This window comes from Halyomorpha halys, unplaced genomic scaffold, assembly GCF_000696795.3.
Source record: "Halyomorpha halys isolate HHAL.00 unplaced genomic scaffold, Hhal_1.1 Scaffold160.1, whole genome shotgun sequence".
NCBI lineage: Eukaryota > Metazoa > Arthropoda > Insecta > Hemiptera > Pentatomidae > Halyomorpha > Halyomorpha halys.
This window is the reverse complement of record NW_027113306.1, coordinates 223127-241357: the sequence shown is the minus strand read 5'-3', so window position 1 is coordinate 241357 and position 18231 is coordinate 223127. Positions and strand designations below refer to the sequence as shown.

Below are 18231 nucleotides of genomic sequence, written 5' to 3'. Positions count from 1 at the left end.
ATATATGACATATAATTTTCTCCTATTTGTCATACTTGCTAATATATTGTAATATTAATGTAATTTCTTGAGTAAAACTTTCTAATAGTCATACATTATAGGAGAATAATTACCTTTCTGAAGGTTATCTTCCAATGTGATAACAATCATATAGACTATAAAATAATTTTCTCCTACCTCCTTTATCACAAAGATGAACAATAAAAGCTAAAATTAACAATTTTTCAAAAACCATTTCTATTCTATTTATTATATAACATTATTTTCTTTTATAATTATAAACACTTTGACTAAATTAAATTCTACATTATATAAAAAAAAACACATTATAATTAAAACGCTAATTTATTTAACAACAAAGATGAACAATAAAAGCTAAAATTAACAATTTTTCAAAAACCATTTCTATTTTATTTATTATATAACATTATTTACTTTTATAATTATAAACAGTATGACTAAATTAAATTCTACATTACATAAAAAACCACATTATAATTAAAACGCTAATTTATTTATGATATCCATATAATGTGTGCCTAATGTTTTTGTATCAGTTTTATAATTGATTGCTTTGTCAATGTTTTTTGTAATGTGTACTGATTCAATTATTTTTCTATTCCTACCGTTCTTGACTATATCTAAAATTTATAAATATAATAACATAATGATAAAATAATAAATTTAACTAAAATTTAAAAAAAGAAAAAGAAAAAATTTACATCACTGAATTTTCGACACAGCTCAAATGACTTATTTAATCCTTACTTCAATGTACTGTTCCAAATGGATGTCTTATGACAAGTATTGCCGATTTTAAAAATGGAAAATCTTGTGAAATTAACGATATCTTTATTAAATATGTATATTCATTTTTTTGAAATTATAATTGTAAGATTTTATAAAAAAATAAATAAATTTACTAACAGACCAGACGGATGGGGAATGATTAAGATATTTGTTTAAAATTAATTATGTTGTGCCATATTTTAATAAATAAAATTTCTTAAAAAATTACATCATCAACAGTGCAAAGTTTCGGCCATCCTCAAATATTAATATACACCTCACATACAATTCTTTAAAAAACTATTTGCAGGCTATTCTGCCCTGGCCATTAATTATAAAGTCTAGGGTAATTCGGCTTTAACCAATCAACCTATTTTGGCACGATTTCATCACGTTTTAAACTTTTTATTTTTAGATTAACTTAACACCATCAACTATCATTTGATCAAACTAGAGGATGGCCGAATTGGCCGAAACGTTGGACTGTTGATTATATAAGAGTATTGAAACTCAACATGGATACCAATTAATTTATTTAAATAATAAATCTATTGTTATCTACCCATTGATAGAACTCCAATAACATTTATAGAGGAGATCACGAGGCCATCTTATTTTAAGACGCCTCGGAGGATTATTTGGTAATGAAGGAGAAGCCAGGTTAGAAACAAGTGGATTTGGGTGGCTGGGAAGTTTATAATGGAAGGAATGGTATCTGGCTCTGGCCAAATCGGCAACATATGAGACATTGAGGTCCTGATGGATGACTTGATTTGTGACAATGTGAGGACGACCCTTATTGTCAGCTAAAGTTGCCATGGATACGACCCTTATTGTTAGCTAAAGTTGCCATGGATACGACCCTTATTGTTAGCTAAAGTTGCCATGGATACGACCCTTATTGTTAGCTAAAATTGCCATGGATACGACCCTTATTGTTAGCTAAAGTTGCCATGGATACGACCCTTATTGTTAGCTAAAGTTGCCATGGATACGACCCTTATTCATGAATGAACCATTGATAACTAAATATCGTAACCATGGCAACTTATAGCTATTAGCTTCAACTAATTAAACCCAACTCTGCCCCTGCTCTGATGGAACATCCCCCCATTTTATAGATTATACAATTGTTCATTAAATTGTACAACTCGTTGTACGAATTGTATAAATGTAATTTATACGCATTCTGTAGTTCATGTAGAAATGTAGGTCTTAAGCTACCTAAAAAGATATATCAATATATGGCATTGAAAATAAGAAATCCATAATGAGGTTATGTATAATATGCATGACTCCCGATTGTACGGTCAGGTCATATTTTCCAATGACAGAAATTGATGGTCATATATATCTGTCTAGACTCAGTTATTATACGCTTTCTCAAATCCATCAATTAACCTTGTCATATTTACACGGTCACATAAGACTGTTCCAAAAAAAAACATTTATTGGTTCTGTTTTACTAAATATTCTCCAAAACTACTAACAACACTAAAAAAAAAACCTAATAGAACATCATTCCATTTAGAGTAAATTTGCTATTACGTCCAATAGCCTTTTAATAAGCAACATTTCATAAAAATGGACTGATATATCAGTAGTTAGTTAATTTATTTTGAGAAATCTATATCTGAGAAACTGTGTGACGTACAGATGTTTATTAGTATTCAAATCAAAGCTAGTTTAATGTACTACAAAGTAGTTTATGATGTTTACCTTCTTAGGAATAGTAGTTTTCATGATATTTGCTAAAATAAATTGATTCATAGTTGTTCGGACAATAAGTTTGATTCATTAAAAACTTTTTTCGGAAATCATAAGACGTACTGATGTATGTCTGCTCTCAAATTAATGCTAGTTAAATTTACTATAAAATATTTAATAATTTTTCTTTGTAGGAGTAGTAGTTTTTATGATATTTGACAAAATAAACAAAATATTGAGCATGTTGATGTGGTCCAAAAAAGTAAATTTGCTATTTACGTCCAATAGTTCTCGAGGTATAGCCGTTGAAAAAGCAACATTTTATAACAAAACAACAAAAAATCAGTTCTTAGTGGATTTATTATGGGAAATATTTATCTCAAGAACCATGAGACATATATATTTCTATTAGCACTCAAATTAAGGCTAGTTTAATGTTCTATAAAGTAGTTTATGAAGTTTATCTTCATAGGAGTAGTATTTTTTATGATATATACTAAAATATATTTATTAACTCTGTTGTCAGACAAAATTTGATATGCAAAATATTAATAAGCGAATATCAAAACTACTAATTCTACGAAGATACGTGTAAACTAGTTTATAGTAACTGAAATTACCTTTAGTATTAGTACCTGTACGAGCAGACATATTTACGTCTTATGGTTTCTGAAATATATTTTCAAAAATCAAAATTTTATTCGAACAACTAGAAATAAACTTTTTGTGAATTTATTTTGTTAAATATCATAAAAGCTACTAATTCTACGAAGATTTATACGTACGTCATGAACTAATTTATTGTAAGTTAAATTACCTTTATTTCTTAATATTAGCAGACATATGTATGTCTTATGGTTTCTGAAATATATTTTCAAAAATCAAAATTTCATTCGAACAACTAGAAATAAACTTTTGTGAATTTATTTTGTTAAATATCATAAAAGCTACTAATTCTACGAAGATACGTGTTATGAACTAATTTATAGTAAGTTAAATTACCTTCATTTTTAATACTAGCAGACATATGTACGTCTTATGGTTTTTGAGTTATATTTTTTCAAAAATCAAAATTTTATTCGAACAACTAGAAATAAATTTTTTTTGAATTTACTATATTTTGTTGAATATCATGAAACATACTACTCCTGCGAAGATAAACTACATAATAGTACATAAAACTAGCTTTAATTTGAATGCCAATAGACATCTACACGTCTAATGATTCCCCAAAGTTATGGATTGCCCAAGTTATATATCGGAAACTATTGAACGTAAATAGCTCTGTTAGAGCTCATGTTTTAGCAAATTTACTCTTTTTTAAATGATGTCCTATTAAGTTTTCTAGTTCTGTTCATAATTTTAAAGATATATGGCTCTGAACGATTTTTTTTTAACGTCTATAAACAGCCGCCATTTTATATGTTCCCTACTTGGCAGATTCATTAAATTTTACTTGTAATTATACACATTTGTTATTGGTGAAAAAACAAAAATAAAAAAGGAAAAATAAAAAGGATTTAGTGAATGACATAAATTCTTCCTTATTAAAAAACAATAGTTTATTTCATATCATCAGCAACGTTTCGGGAGATTTCCCCCATCTTCAGGCTGCTAAAAAACAAATTCAACAAAACCATAAACATGCGCTTACAACAACACTAATATATGATATACACTCAAAGAACTATTTATAAATTATTTACTTGATAACAAAAACCTATATATTACATATAATTTTCTCCTATTTGTCATTCTTGCTAATATATTACAATATTAATGTCATTTAATGAGTAAAACTTTCTAATGGTCATACATTTCAGGAGAATAATTACCTTTCTGAAGGTCTTCCAGTCTGATAACAACCATATAGACTATAAAATAATTTTCTCCTACCTCTATTATCACAAAGATGAACAATAAAAACTAAAATTAACAATTTTTCAAAAAACCATTTCTATTCTATTTATTATATAACATTATTTTCTTTTATAATTATAAACACTTTGACTAAATTAATTCTATATTATATAAAAAACGGAAAAATAAAATAAGAAAAAACTAGTTTAAGAACTTGCCGAGGCATCACAATCTAAAAATTATAGAACTATTTTCGAAAAAAAAAAGGCAAAAATACAGCATAATAACGTCACGTCCCATTTCAATTTCGAAATTATTCCCCACTGTCTTGCTACAGGCTCTAAAACGGATGGAATCGCTTTTGAAAAAGTCCGGGTAAAGGAATTTTTCCAAAGAGATAGAGAAAAAATAAATAAATAAAAAGATAATGGAATGGGCTCTTGAGCTATAGCAATTACCGATAGTCCCCCTGTTTCGCCTGGACCACGCCAATTATTATTTTTTGCGCGTGGCAACTCGTAAGAATAAGCTGCCTATTGAGTGGCAATTTCAAGTCCTTAAAGCTTATGGTCGGCAGTCTACGAGCATTCCGGGAGAACGACAGTTCTTGAACGAGAAAAAAATTGAAGGAAGGATGTGTAAAAACAATAATGAAGTCTCAAGCGAAAAAAAATACGATTATTATCTGAAAATTACAAGGATTCGTAATGATGTGTTAATATTTTATAGCTTATACCGTGAATTTATATAATTAGATGTAGTGATGTTCTCTTCCTTGTTAAAATTTCTTTACAACGTTTCGACGCTACAACCCCATCATTAGGTCTACAAATACAAATTTACTCTATTAACCTTATTCATGAAGCAATTACATTAATACACCACTTTTTTTTTAAATTAAAACAATTACAGGTGAATTCGAACACGAATCTTTGTAATAAGAAGCATAGTGCCTTACCACTTATCCACGCCGCTCTCCATTGTTGGAATTATAGTTTCTTATTGTCTAATATTTTAATCCACATGATATAGGACAAAAAGAAAATTAAATAAAAATATATAATTAAAGAAAGAATACTTTAATTAATAAATCAAAAATTCATATCCATTTTTGTCTTAACACTTTATTTTTCACCAGTCCAACGTTTCGGCCATTCTAGCCATCCTCAAGGACATCTTCAATATAATTTCTTCCCCAAATTAATTTAAATTTTCTTTTGCAGGCTTATTTATTTATTTTTTTAAATTTAAAATCATTAACATTTAATTTTCCTATATAAGATTATCAACAATTATATCTTATATAGGAAAATTAAATGTTAATGATTTTAAATTAAAAAAAAAATAGGCTTTAAACTTATAATAAAGAAAATGACCTGGGCAGAATAGCCTGCAAAAGAAATTTTAAATTAATGTAAGGAAGAAATTATATTGAAGTTGTCCTTGAGGATGGCTAGAATGGCCGAAACGTTGGACTGGTGAAAAATAAAGTGTTGAGACAAAAATGGATACGAATTTTTGATTTATTTAATAAATAATTACCTTGTCTCAAGAAATTGAAATATATAATTAAAGTGAAAGAATACTGTTAAACTTCAACCCACCTGAAAGGGGTGCCCGCCCATAATGGAAAAAGACTTTTCACCTCTTGTTCACTCTTTTTTTGAACTTTGAGAGGTCCACCGACTGGAAGCAACTTGCAGCGACGGACTGAAGTTTTCGTCTCTTAGATCCGATTGCCACCCCGAGATTAATATATTGGATTGTAAAATAAGTTTGTAGCGTTTTTCAATATTTCAATTTAATCCTCTCTGTATTCATAAAATCATGATTACTTGGTCAATAATGTTAACATATTCTAAAAAAGGATTAGTTAAGGTACTTTTATGCATCAGTTTCAACCGAGATTCCTTATCTAAAAGTGGTATTTTGCTTGCTTAAAATGGAAGAAAAAAAAAATTATTTTCGTCATTTCGTGACTTTTATTTTCGAAAAGGAAAATCCGCTGCACCGACAGTTAACAAATTTTTTATTGTGTGTGGCAATGATGCCTTAGGAGAAAGCACCGTCCGTAAGTGGTTTGCTCGGTTCAGAACCGAAAATTTTGACTTGGAAGACGCAAAGTGCTCGGGTCGTACTTCAACTGTTGATGATGACCAAATTCAAGCATTGGTCACAGAAAACCCTCACTCTACGACACGGGATATCGCAGAAACGCTTAACATATCTCATACAAGTGTCTTAAATCATTTTTGTTCCATTATTACAAAGGCATAGTTTTCCATCACGAAAACGCCCATTCTTACGTGTCTTAGCAGACTCGGCAGAAATTAGTAGGGTTTGGTTGGGATGTGATCCACCACCCACCATATTAACCAGGCCTTCCCCAACAGACGTTCACATATTTCAGGTTCTTCAAAACTCTCTTAATGAGAAACACATAATTCGCACGAGGATTTCAAAACGCACATAGAGGATTTCATTGCGCAAAAATCTGAGAAGTTCTGGGAGGACGGAATTAAAAAATTACCTGAAAGATGGCAACATGTAATAGATCAAAATGGGTGGTATATAATTGATTAAAAATATTTACAAGAATCTAAAGTTTTTATTGAAACTTAATTATTTTACATATCCTTTAATAATACCCCACTTATTCCTAGCACTACATCTCGACAAACGACTGACATGGAATCCTCATACAAGACTAAAAAGACAAGAAACTGCTCGTAGATTCCGACTATTGCAACATTTACTGGACAAACGGTCTACATGACTATTATAAGGCCTATCTGGACATACGGAGTTGAGCTTTGGGGCTCCACTAAACCATCAAATTCCTCCAGAATCCAATCCTTACAGTCCAAAATCCTTCGTAAAATCCTTAATGTTCCTTACTTTGTCACAAATCAAGTCATCCATCAGGACCTCAATATTCCATATGTTGCCGATTTGGCCAGAACCAGATACCGTTCCTTCCATAATAAACTTCTCAACCACCCAAATCCACTTGTTTCTAGCCTGGCTTCTCCTTCATTACCTAATAATCCTCCTAGGCGTCTGAAAAGAAGATGGCCTCGAGATCTTCTCCTCTAGAAATGTTTTTGGAGTTCTATCAATGGGTAGATTCTCCACATGTTTTTATCATGTCACTATGTCACCTACAGCAAATTTACTTGTTGTATATATGTGTATACAGTTGTAAATATCAATAAATAAATTAAAAAAAAAAAAAAAAAAAAATTATTTTCCAACCAAATATTAGCTCTTCATTCACAACGGTCACAGACAGTAGTAAACTTATTTTTATTATTGTTTCTTTTTATTTAATTACAAATTAATGACGTCCTGTATATGTTTTTCTCTTTTCTGTATAGTTCATTAACTTATTTCTTATATAAAGCTTCGGTTCGAAGATCCTTTTGAAGGACAAACTCAATAAACTACGGAAGTAATATATGATTCAGTGCAATCCTCTTTGGTACGGAGCACTCAGGAAAACATTATTTTTTGCTGAGGGGGGCACCCCAATGAGATTTGTTATGTCAACATCCCTGAGCTGATTGAATCATCGCGGCTCAGCCAAAGTATGTTGCTCGAGGGGTCCTTTACAAGAGTTATAATATATTTACGTTCTCGATTCCGTTTTCTTTTCTTTTGGTCGTTGAAATCGATTATACTATAATATTGACTACCAGAAGCTGTTTGATAGGGATTTAATGCTAGTTAATTGGAGGACGATCCCAAAGTTCCCATGATTAGATTGGCCTTATTAAGATATGAATGGGACTCTACTTCTCGCCACCGGAACATTAGGAGCGCTGCTATCCCACGCTGGGTCATGTCCTTGTCGCGAATTCTTCTACGATCCCCCAGGCACTTCCTTAATATCGGAGGTTCATCGCCCTCAAGTTCCGTCACAAACGAAAAATGATAAAGAATTCATATCCCCTACAATCAGATCGACAAATCTGAATACATATTTTATACATGTGTTAATATTTTATAACTGATATCGTGAATTTATATAATTAGACGTAGTAAAGTTCTCTTCCTTGTTAAAATTTCTTTACAACGTTTCGACGCTATAACCCCATCATTAGGTCTACAAATACAAATTCACTCTATTAACATTATACATGAAGCAATTACATTAATACACCACTTTTTTTTTTAATTAAAACAATTACAGGTGAATTCGAACACGAATCTTTGTAATAAGAAGCATAGTGCCTTACCACTCATCCACGCCACTCTCCATTGTTGGAATTATAGTTTTTTTATTGTCTAATATTTTAATCCACATGATATAGGACAAAGAGAAAAATATATAATTAAAGAAAGAATACTGTCTTAAATAAATTAATTAATTAAATAAATCAAAAATTCGTATCCATTTTTGTCTCAACACTTTATTTTTGACCAGTCCAACGTTTTGGCCATTCTAGCCATCCTCAAGGACTACTTCAATATAATTTCTTCCTCACATTAATTTAAAATTTCTTTTGCAGGCTATTCTGCCCAGGTCATTTTCTTTATTATAAGTTTAAAGCCTTTTTTTTTTAAATTTAAAATCATTAACATTTAATTTTCCTATATAAGATATAATTGTTGATAATCTTATATAAGAAAATTAAATGTTAATGATTTTAAATTTTAAAAAAAAAATAGGCTTTTAACTTATAATAAAGAAAATGACCTGGGCAGAATAGCCTGCAAAAGAAACTTTAAATTTATGTGAGGAAGAAATTATATTGAAGATCTGAATACATATTTTATAAATTCGATATTTTTTATGTACTTTTTGTTATGTTATAATTATTTCTTTCGTTCAGCTTAAATACAATGTATCTTTTTGCCAATATCAGTAATTGATCAAAGGAGATAAAGTTAAAAAAATAAAATTTGAAATGAGGACTTGATCATAGACGTCGGGAAATTTGTAGGAAACCATATCAATATAAAATTTAAATCGATTTCAATACTTTTTAAGTTAATAAATGAAGATTGTATCAGTATAATATTTTATGATGGGGATAGACAGAAGGTAAGGACTAAGAGAACGCGATAGCTCACTGTTAAAGCACTACTACTAATGACACATGGTTTGAATTCGGCTGTCTCAGGTAATTATTTATTCTGTTAAAATAATCCATTAGTCAACCCTGTGAGTTCAGGAGCACACCTAGATCTACCAATAGACCGTAATCTGTTCAATTATCTTTATATAATCTTATTAACAGACGACTCCTAAAAGGTAGTAACGGGTCGTAACCAGTCTGTAGTTGAGTGAATATGATAAACATTGAATATACAATTCAAACTTATTAATTTTTTTTTTTGGTAATTTTATTTATTGATAAGTATCACAATCTGCCACAAGTTGGGCAATAAGTAATACTCATAGATGATCATTATCATACCAAAATAAAATAAAAAATAATTTATGTATAATATTTTCAATTTTTTGAGACTGGTATTTATTGTTTAAATAAATCAATTGGTATCTATATTAAGTCTTAATACTCTTTATTATATCACCAACAGTCCAAAGTTTCGACCAATGTGGCCATCCACAATTTCATTAATTTTTAAAACTTTAAATTTTAGATCAACTTAACACTATTAATATTGAGTTGATATAAAATTGATAGTTTTAAAAATTAATGAAATTGTAACAAAATATGGTGATTTCACTTGTAATTAATGACCTGGGCAGTATAGCCTGCAAAACTTTTTTAAATAATTAGATGTGAAGTGTAAATTTGGTCGTTATTGGCGCAGTATCCATTAGGCGTTTGATTTTCAAGCTAATAGGTTCTTTTATTCTCTTTTTTTTCCCCCCTTTCTTTATTTTACCACCTCTTCTTTTCTCCAGTTTTATCCATTTTCCTTACCCACGTTATTAGTATGTTCACTATATTATTATTGTTGTTTTCAAAAAAAAATTTTAATTTTTGTTTTTTCTTCTATATCTTTCTTTTGTTAAACTTTACTTATATTTTGTATCTTTATCAACTATTATGGTTACATATATTTTCTTTCTCTCAATTTGCTTTTTCTTTCCATATTTCAATTTTTAAATCATTAATAACTAATATGTTCATACTTCTTTGCATTATATAAGTTCATTTTTTTTTTATTTCCCACTTCTCTCATCACTTCATTTTATTAATTTTATTCTGTAAAATTATTCATTTTATGTCATTCTGTTTGTATATACTTTTTTATTTTCTATACTTACTGTGGTTGTTATCTTGTTCTATTCTTAACCCTGAAGAAGGTTAGAAACTCTAGCCGAAACGTTGGCTTAAATATCTTACACCAATTTATTTGTGTTTCATTTAGACAGCACCTCCAACCAACTTCTCCTCGTACGTCATCCACGGTCAACTATTTCTCATAATTATAATTAATTACAAAGTCCTTATTGCCCTAAAGTAGATTACACTTAGTTTCCTCGTATATTCTACACATAATCAAATCTGCTGATTCATAATCATAATTCCTTATGCATTCGATTCATTTTCATCATACCAAGTTGTATATTTGGCAATGTGCATGTTGTATACGTTGCACATAGATAGGCTTTGCAGTTATCCTTGCGCACTAGACACAGCTGGAGGCAGATTCCTGAGGTTCCCCGGTCATCGTACTCTGCCCGCATGTTGGATCAGATCCTGGCCATCACGACCGCGTCTAGCAGAGTCATCTAAGTTAATTACAACTGCACTCTGGAGTGCGCGAGTCCTCTATATCAGGCGGTACTCGATGGGGGTTCTCGTGATTTGTACGGGGTTCTTGTAAGCTGTAGAAGAAGATGGAAGCTAGGCATGCTGGAAGTAGTATGATTTATAATTCAACAACGAATCTTCAATGCGTCTCAGAATATAAATTCGACATCCTCCCATCAACTATGTAGTTTTTTAATCTTTTATTTAATTTTTGTTCGTCATTGCTGCGGTATGATACATCTAAGATGAGTTGTACCGATGAGCGAAGGATGCACAGTGGCAAACTCATGTTAGATGCACCTTACCACTTTTTTAAATGTTTATTTATTTTATAACCTTCCCTAGTTCTTCTAAATATATAATTTTCTGTAAAATTGGTTCCTTATTTTTTTAAAAATATTGTGATAGTTAGAATTTAGAAGATTACACAACGCTGAATTAAGGGGCCTGCACCCGGTAAATATAATTCAAGTTATAGCATTGCGGCGTATAAGAATGTAGAGCTTAGTAACGAGCGGATCCCTCAAAGGTAATAAACACTGAACCAACGGGTAAACGTCCGAGGGATAGACCGAAACGTAGATGGGAGGATTGCGTAAAAACAGATTTAGTGGAATTGGGTTTGGAGGGGCATCACTGGAAGGATGTATGCAGAGAGCGTTTAGTGGTATCGGCATCGAACCTTCAGGTTCGTTAAGCCTTTATTATTATTATTATTATTGTGATAGTTAATCAAATATTAATTAATTACCTACATATATGTTTTATTTCCCCCTTTTACATATATTTACTAACTAGATTTTCATACGTATTTTATTATTTTTCCTTTTATTATTATTATTTATCATTTTATTATCCTCTATAGCCGTGAATCAACACTTTGTTCAGAGAACCCACCCGTGTACACCTCCTCTCTTTGCTCAAGAGCCATTGTTCAAGAAACAGTACTTCCTGAAAAATTATTGAACCAATGACGATTCATGGATTTGAACTGTTTATTTATTTTATTTTTTTTCACTTTGATTTTTATATTAACATAACTTAACGGACACCCCTATATAACGGATTAAGCCATCTGTCCCTTACGAAATTATAAATTAGATGCTATATTATATCTACAATCATAATTCTAATACAATTCTCAGAAACTCTACTTTGGCTTTGCTCCGACGTCAAATTTACGTTAATACCTCAAACTTGCCTTGGGCAATATTGTACATTATTTCAGTATTCTCATAATCCGCAATGACAGAATTAATAATCCATCCAGATTAATTATTTCGCCCTCGGATATTTCAAAGGTTTCTCATCCCTAAGAAGATTATCCGCAAATGATAAGGGAATATAATCCCCTCAGTTGCGAGTTCTCCCAACTTCGGGGATGTTCCCCTTCCCCTCGGAATCCCCAGGGATTGGAAGCGATCGCCCCCACTCAGGGCAGGGAGAAGCAAATGGTTACTTAGTGCTTATATGGCCCTGCCCGAAGTCACGTACTCTCCCTCCAATTACCTTTAATCATGGCCTTTTAGGGTTCAATATCACGCTCCGGCCTCTAACAGTTCAGCGAGGGAAAAAAAACCGGCTGCGAGACAGCCTCAGTATTTTGCGATAAGTGCTGAAACAATGACGTATCGTTCTTTCAACACATTTTCTAAGATTGTCCTTCGATGATTATAAATTCTTATTTTATTATAATTCCTTTATTTTTTTAAATATAACTTTGTAAGGAAGTACTGTTACTATACCAACGGTTGTGCAAGGAGGTGATTTGGTCAGAATCACGCTACCCCGCCAGGGTACCCGCCTTATGAGGCTGAGTAAACCTAACAGAGTTGACTCGAAACTACAGTAATAAAATTAATAATCCTCTGTCGCAGCCAATTTCGAACGTGGGTCCCTAGAGTTCGTACCACAATGCCTTACCATGAATTACACTGCACATCATCTTTTAATAAATTAATATAAAATAAAATCGGTAGGAAGATTTTTTGTTGACCGTATGTAGTCAGTTGAGGCAGGTGTGACAGTCAGTCAAGATGAAGTCTGGATGATTTGATGAAGAAAACGTTTTTTATTTTTTCATTGCATTTTTTCGCAAAATGCATTCTTCATCAGTTAGATTCAATTTTTTATTATTCCACTATGTATGTAAAATAAAATACTATACGGTGGCGACTAATAACTTTTTTATTCATTTAATTATTTCTTTTAACTTAGTTTTTTTTTTTTTTTTAATCTATATATTCATGTGTGCTCGCTGTTAATAATAACCCATTAATTGTATCCCAAAATCTCCAAAACCTACTGACTGCCCTACAGTTTCATTTAATGTTACTCTTACCCCTGTCGAACAGATCCGCTACCTTGGACTACATTTGGACAAACGATTAACCTGAAATTCTCACTCAAGACTGAAAAGACAGGAAACTGCACGTCGATTTCACACAATTTACTAGACAAACGGTCCAAACTTCCAATCCATTACAAAAGACTGATCTACATGACTGTTATAAGGCCTATCTGGGCATACGGATGTTGAGCTATGGGACTCCACTAAACCAACTAATTCCTCTCGAATCCAATCCTTACAGTCCAAAAACCTTTGTAAAATCCTTAATGCTGCTTACTTTGTACCTCTACGTTCCATATATTGTCGATATAGCCAGAACCAGATACTAATCCTTCATGATAAACTTCTAAACCACCCAAATCCAATTGTTTCTAACCTGGCTTCTCCTTCACTATCTAATAATCCTTCTAGGCGTCTGAAAAGAATATAGCCTCGAGATCATCTCCTTTAGAAATGTTTTTGAAGTTCTATCAATGGGTAAATTCTCCACATGTTTGTATTATGTCATAATATCACTTACAACAAATTTACGTGTATATATGTATATAGTTCTAAATAAGAATAAATAAATTATTTTAAAAAAAAAACTTTTTTAAAAAGACTCTAAAACTCATTTTATATTTTATCTGTAAAAGACATTTTCCTTCTCCTCCTCCGTTATTGGTCTTGCCAGAAGCTCATTAAGCCGGAAAAGAAATTTGGTGTTTGGGAATTCTAAACTTTAAACGGTTCCTTTATCTCCTTCGGACAAAGACGTCTATTACAGAGACATCAACTTTGCTATTGTGGTTCTGAAGCTATGCAGACGATGCCCGAGTGATGAAGACCTTCCCCTGGACATCCTCCGGAGAGGGGCCGGAATGCAGGAAAGTGGAGGTGGCGCGCCCTAGTTCTGGCCCAGGACTATTTACTTTTTCCAGCAGCTGACACAGATCCATTGAGGGCCCAAGACGTGGCCCCCCTGGCCCACTCTCAAAGGTCACACTGCAGACCTCAACGGCACTTCCTTTCACATATAGGCTTCCTCTTTGTCTCTTATTAATGCGTCGCCTTTCTTCGCCCCACTGGGACTACCGTCCATCACGAGCTGGGATGCAATGCCGCTGGTGATTTCAACGGTGGGCCACTATGCAATGCGGCCAGCTCCTTAAGCCATTTCTGTCATATCCTGCCTTTTATATTCCTTTTGTTAATTTCTATTGAACTATTGAAGTTAAAATTATTTGAACATATTATTTAATTTTTTTTTTTTTTTTTTTTTTTTATGGCGATCAGTAATTTGATAGAAATAAGCTTTTTTTTAAATCGCCAATCACTTATCAAATCATATCCAGTCTTGACTCAGGTCCTTCAAGACGCATCTTTAGTTTTTAAAAATAGTTAAATCGAACAACATAAAAAAGCGACTACAATTGAAAAACGACGTGAAATCTTTTTCTTTTTTTTCATATCTACATAATAATACATCCAGTAAATTTGTATTATCATAATGGCATGCTACAGGAATATCGAGAAACTACCCATTGGTAGCACTATAATAACGTTTTATATTAGAAGGTCTCATGGCCATCTTCTTTTCAGACACCTTGGAGGATTGTCAGGAATAAAAGAGGAATCGAGGTTAGAAAGTAGTGGGTTTGGGTGTTTAGGGAGTTTATTATGGAAGGATTGATGTCTTGTTCAGGCTATATCGGTTACATAGGGAACATTAAGGTCTTTATGGATGATTATATAGTCATGTAAATCAGTCTTTTTTTTATGGATTGGAAATTTATACTGTTTTACAATAATTGCTGTAATAGTCGGATTTGAACATTTTCCTGTTTTTTCAATTTTTTTTTAGGATTCCAGGTAGGTCGTTTGTCCAGGTTGCAGTCCAACGACAAATATTAAGACCAATTTCCAATCATTTAATTTATATAAATTTAAATATGGTGTGGATATGTTCTTTGAGGTCTAGTACAATTGTCTGTAAACATACGAAACGATGTGATATTAAACAATACATTAAAAACAGAAAGCCATAATTATATCTTGCTCAACCCATAGAAACGGAGTAGTAACCATAACTGCATATCGATTTGGATCTATATCAACAATAGGAAGTTTAGAAGGATATCTTTCTTTTCGAAACCACAATTATTAAATCACATCGACTCGATGAGGTGAGATTGTGCCAAGAATAAAATATAACTCGTACCACTTTTTCTGCTCCAAATTAAAAATCTGAAAAGTGTATTTATTTGGACTCCAAAAAGTTTAATGTTTTGGCTGTTTTGCTCAAAAACAAGTATTCTTTGTAGATCAAATTGAGTATATCTTGTATAAAATTTGATTGTGCACCTAATGAAAAAAGAAACAACTAAATCTGAGCACTAGGAAAGCTGTTATGTCCAATTTTTTGCTCTTTTTCTCCAAAAGCACGTAATCTTAGTATATCTCATGGGGCATATTTTGTAGTAAATCTAATTGTTCACCTAATAAAAAATGATTTAGACCTCGAAGATAATATCATGAAGTGTCTTAAAAACTGAAAAAATTAATAAATAAATAAACCGAATCTACAAATTGAACAATGTGACATACAATGAAAAATAGTGGATGGCTTAAATCTGAATTGTATGTTATATTGTTCAATTTGTAGATTCAATTTATTTATTTTTTTTTTTTCATTTTTTTAGTCACTACATGATATTATATTTCATCTTTCACAGTTTTCAATTTACTACCATCTAATTCCACGATTATCAATCAATTTATTTTTTTTACTATTCAATTATCAGTTATCAATTTTTTATCATTTATGATTCAATTCAATATTTTGTATAATTCCAAATTTGTTTGTATACTATTCCTTTTCAATTATATGTTTCTCTAAATGTTGTTGTCATCTCTTTTGTTCTGTAGCCCTGATAAATACCGGAAACTCAGGTCGAAACGTCGGCATAAAATAAATGAATATGGTTTTCTTTATTTGTGTTATTCTTTGCTGACCGTACCCCCCACGACAAATTTCTCCAATCATTAATCTACGGTAAACCATCTACACCTCATAAAAAAAAAAAGTGTTTTGTAATAAACTGTCTGGAATCGAAAATGGTTTTGTTGAATTTTTTCAAAAAGCTACATACCATAAATTTATAACATTGCTGTAATGTAGCTACCAAAACTCTATTTTGAGTTTTTCAAACAAAAAAAATGAACTCCCAGGTGCCTTTTTATCCACACAAATTACAAGCTATATACAATGTATAATTTTAGCAAAACGTAGAATTAATAGGGAACAGTTATGCTGAAAGCATTTTTTGTTTAAATTATTATTATTAGGCAGTAATTATTGGTTGTGTTACTAGTTGGAGCCTATTATCGCTAACGGTCAGGTTATAATTTTTATAATAATATATTTTAACTAATAATGTGATGTTCATTTACTATTAATGATTATTTAAATTGTTGATGAATGTATAATTAAATACATTTATTAGTTTTAATATTAATTTTAAAAACATCCTAAGACTGTCCCAACAACCTCATTATATAAAATTATTAAAGGGCTCGCTCTAATAAGGTTCTAAATAAAAAAAAAAATATCAAAACGATTTTTCAACGTAAAATGTTTCTATTATGAAACGCCAAAACTGAAAGTATTTAAATTCTTCCTAAGATAAGACAATACAATGTTTATCATTCTGTCTTATATTTATAATAAAAATATGTAAATAAAATGATAAGGAAATAAGAAATAAAAGAGAAAAAAAAATTAAATTATAAAGTAAAATAGCATCTTTTTTTTTTTTTATAATAATTTATTTATTGATATTTACAACTGTATACACATAATAAAATCATTTGGTGAATCTACCCATTGACAGAACTCCAAAAACATTTCTAAAGGAGAAGATCTCGAGGCCATCTTCTTTTCAGACGCCTAGGAGGATTATTAGGCAGTGAAGGAGAAGCCAGGTTAGAAACGAGTTGGTTTGGGTGGTTGAGAAGTTTATTATGGAAGGATTGGTATCTGGTTCTGGCCAAATTGGCAACATAGGGGACATTGAGGTCCTGATGAATGAAAAAAAGCATCTTGAATACAATTATTTCTGTTTTAAATGTTTACCTTTAGCCTGGGCAACTCCGGACCGAGCTATCTCTCAACCACGTCATTGGTATTGGAACCCAGTGGAGGATGAGTACTTGGTGATAATAAATAAAGTTTTACCTACTGGTATTCTTCACTGAACGCACCCCAACCATCCGTTCCTCATATAATTGCATATATATTTATCATTATCATTGATGATGATTATCATAAGATATTCATGAAGTTATATATTTTTTTATTTGTTTATGAAAAGTTAGTTAAAAAATATAAATAGTAATGCAGAGAGTATAAATTCTGCTGACGTTAAGGACTTCAGTAGAGAGTATAGTCATTGCTAGAACTCCAATATAATTATTTGTAATAGATCTCTGGGCCACTATTGTTTCAACCTTTCTTGGAGGAATTTTGGATTGGGATTGGGCTAAGAGATTAGGATGATGAGTGAATTTGGATTTAATTGCTACATAGTAAAGAAGATAACAATAGGGGTATTCATGATGTTGTGTTAAATGTTAAATGTTTTACCATGTTAAATGTTATAACTATAAGATTGTGAGCAGCCCTATTTGAAGTCATGTTAAACGTTAAATGCAAAAGAGCCCCTAGCGGATTTTCTCAGCAACTTGTTGTATAAGCCTTTATGTTTATAACCTTCCTTCCAGACCATCATGTTATTGTTTACTTCAGTTTTG

At 31.3% G+C, this 18231-nt stretch overlaps 1 protein-coding gene across 4 annotated transcripts in view; it reads left to right on the top strand.

The window, feature by feature from the left end:
* Positions 1-18231, top strand: part of tnc (tenectin) — a 173634-nt gene that overhangs the window by 71699 nt on the left and 83704 nt on the right. The window lies entirely within an intron of this gene.